Raw genomic sequence first — 2,800 nt, 5'->3', positions numbered from 1 at the left:
AAATCACATAAGCAATATTTAGTTAAGATATAATACATAAATAATTTTTTTTATTGTGTGTTAAAAAAAAAGAGAAGGTAGAAGGAACAAAAAAAAAGGGGGTGGAAGGTTGTTGTTTCTAAGTCCCACATTGGTTAGATGAGGGAAGAGAAGAGGTGCCTTCATGTATAAAAAGGAGGGGGTGTGTGCATTAGGAAGCATGAGAGGCTAAGATGCAATTTAGAGGAAATTGCAACTTTTGGCCCAAAGGTTTGAATAATTAAATTCGAACCTATAGTTTTTTTTAATATAATTTTGGGACTACAATCCCATTTTTATATTATTTTTCTCTCTTCCTCTCACGTTGCTCGGCGTTTTCTCGCAAGGGGGGATTATTTCTTTTTCTTCAGGTATGTTCTAACTTTCCTGTTTAGATTAGCATTTAAAAATTTATTTAATTACAAAATTAATTTTATAGTTATTTTCTAAATAATATTAGCTTTCTAGTGATATGATTATTTTGTAGGATAGAGTAAATATTTTGATTAGGATTTTTCTATAGGATAGTTAATCTGATGATATGATGGATTAAAAATATAGGTTAAAATTCTTAGGGATATAAAAAATATTATAGAATATTTTCTTAAGGTTGAAACTCATGTTTAAGAATTTTTGAGTTAAAATCTAGATCTATATGGTTGAATTTATGTGGAATCTGAGACGTAGGGATAAACCTATGATTATTAAATATTTATTTAAGTATGAATAGGTATTTTTGAGGTTATAGAAAGGTGATTTGAGGCTTCAGGATAATTCTAAAATTTTTAATTTATTTTTGGATGAATTTTTAGAATATAGAAGGATGAAATTGTGATACTAGAAGTGAATTGAGGATTAAAAAAATAGTTCATTAGGGTACGAAATTTTAGAAAAGAATTTGGGAAGTTAAATGAGGCATAAATCTTAAATTGGTGTTAATATGGACTATAGATCTAAGACTTTCTAACTCTTTAAATTAGAGTTATTTATTTTAATGTAAAATTAATATATAGTATTGTGAAATAATTATGTAGATTATATTGACAAAGATAGTGGTGAAAAAGGAGTTGTGAAGGGGAACTTGTTATTCAAGACACAAGGTAACCATTATTAATGTGTTGTGATGGGTGTGTTTGTGAATGGTTATGTGTTATTTTGTTGTTTGGAAAAATTATGAATTATTGAAAATAAATACTGTATATACTTGTTTGAAATTATTGCCAAGTGGGTTAAAAATTTATTTTTATTTATCATGATGAGATATTATTGTTCGGATATATTCCTGTTTGGATATTTGAATGATGCATGACTTGTCAGGGTATTTTAATGTATGGTGTTAATGGGAATTTCTGTTCGGTTAATTATTACCACGTGGTAAGCCCTCATTGGACCCAATGAGTGGCGTGTCGCTTGGTCCAACTCACCTTTGGCCGGGTGATTTGGCGTCCGAGCATGGCGAAAGGAGGATATAAGGTGCAGTCATGCAAATTAAATACTTGTTCGGTTTGTTTGAAAGTATTGTTCGGTTAAATGTTTTGTGTGCCCACTTAGCAATCGCATGATTAGTTACATCCGCATGCATCATTACATATTAATTTTTGGTTACTGGGACTTTTAAGTCTCATTCCCCGTGGTTAACATTTTTACAGGAGCGAGTCTGGCCGAGAAAGCACCAGAGGTGTAACTATGGTGTATGAGACACCATCTTTTACGTTGCCTCTTATTTTGGATTATACAATGTATCTTGTGCCAACTTAGGACATATCTTCTTTGTGAAGCATGTAAACTCTAATCCTTTTTATTAAAAGTATTTATATGACCAAGAGGATTATATCTGTCCCTCTTGATTCATGACCTGATTTAAATATCATGTCATGAGGATCCTGTCTGTCCCTCATGGTTCTAATTGTTTTTTTTGAGATATTTTAAGACCTGTGGTATATTGTCTTGGATGTACCATGGTAGAAATTTTTCTACCATGATAAGGGTATGATGAGGGTTCAATGAAAAAAAAATGATTTATTGAATTAATGATTTGCGAAAAATCAGTTTGTAAATTTGAGGGTGTTACAAAAGGCTTTATTCTTGTAAGCTTTTATTTCTTTGGATCCTAGGGAGCATGTTTTGAGTTTCTATATAGTGATCTAATGTTTTGAGTGGATAATTGGATGAAAAGAGGTGTTTTGGGCACAAATTAAACCTTGAGAAATTGGGTTTTTGCTCTTCAATGGTTTAAGCTTATTGATTTAGTTATAATTTTGCTATTTGAGCCCAATAAGATTTAAATTAAGGTTTGGTTTTCATTATAAGGGCTAATGGTGAAAGTTGGTGACACTAAGTGAAGGTTTTTAATTAATAAAAAATTATATAAATTGGAAATTAGCCTAATGATGGCTAATAAATGGTTTTGGTGGTTAAGTGATACTATGTGAATGGTTGGTTTAATATATGGACTATTGGGATGGATTATGGCTCATAGACCCAAGTTGTGTGGTATGAGTTATAGTCTTCATTAATGCTATTTGTCATGATAAGTGATGTGGATCACTTATATGTTGTAGAAAATTGTTGGTGGAACTTATTGAGAAGTAAGGAACAAGCCGAGACCTATTTTGTACAAGGGAAACCCTTTTGGTACCAAAGGGTTGAGGTGACAGGGAAATTTATATTTATTATTACTTTGTTTTAGCTATTTTTGAATAAATATTACTAGTTATCATGCATTACATGTTTTAAAAGATTAAATGTGTTTTATAAGGGGTTATGGGGTACTACTTTGATT

General features: G+C 30.9%; 1 long non-coding RNA gene across 1 annotated transcript; it reads left to right on the top strand.

The window, feature by feature from the left end:
- Positions 1-1,077: 1,077 nt before the first annotated feature.
- Positions 1,078-1,857, top strand: LOC129317174 (uncharacterized). The gene is made up of 2 exons (XR_008594960.1): positions 1,078-1,118; positions 1,668-1,857. It is a non-coding gene; the product is annotated as an uncharacterized LOC129317174 (long non-coding RNA).
- Positions 1,858-2,800: the final 943 nt, after the last annotated feature.

The sequence above is a fragment of the Prosopis cineraria genome, unplaced genomic scaffold, assembly GCF_029017545.1.
Source record: "Prosopis cineraria cultivar Desert tree isolate PC_DT_omini unplaced genomic scaffold, ASM2901754v1 PC8, whole genome shotgun sequence".
Classification (NCBI taxonomy): Eukaryota; Viridiplantae; Streptophyta; class Magnoliopsida; order Fabales; family Fabaceae; genus Prosopis; species Prosopis cineraria.
Note: the sequence above shows the minus strand (reverse complement) of the source record. Positions and strands in the feature narration are given on the sequence as shown.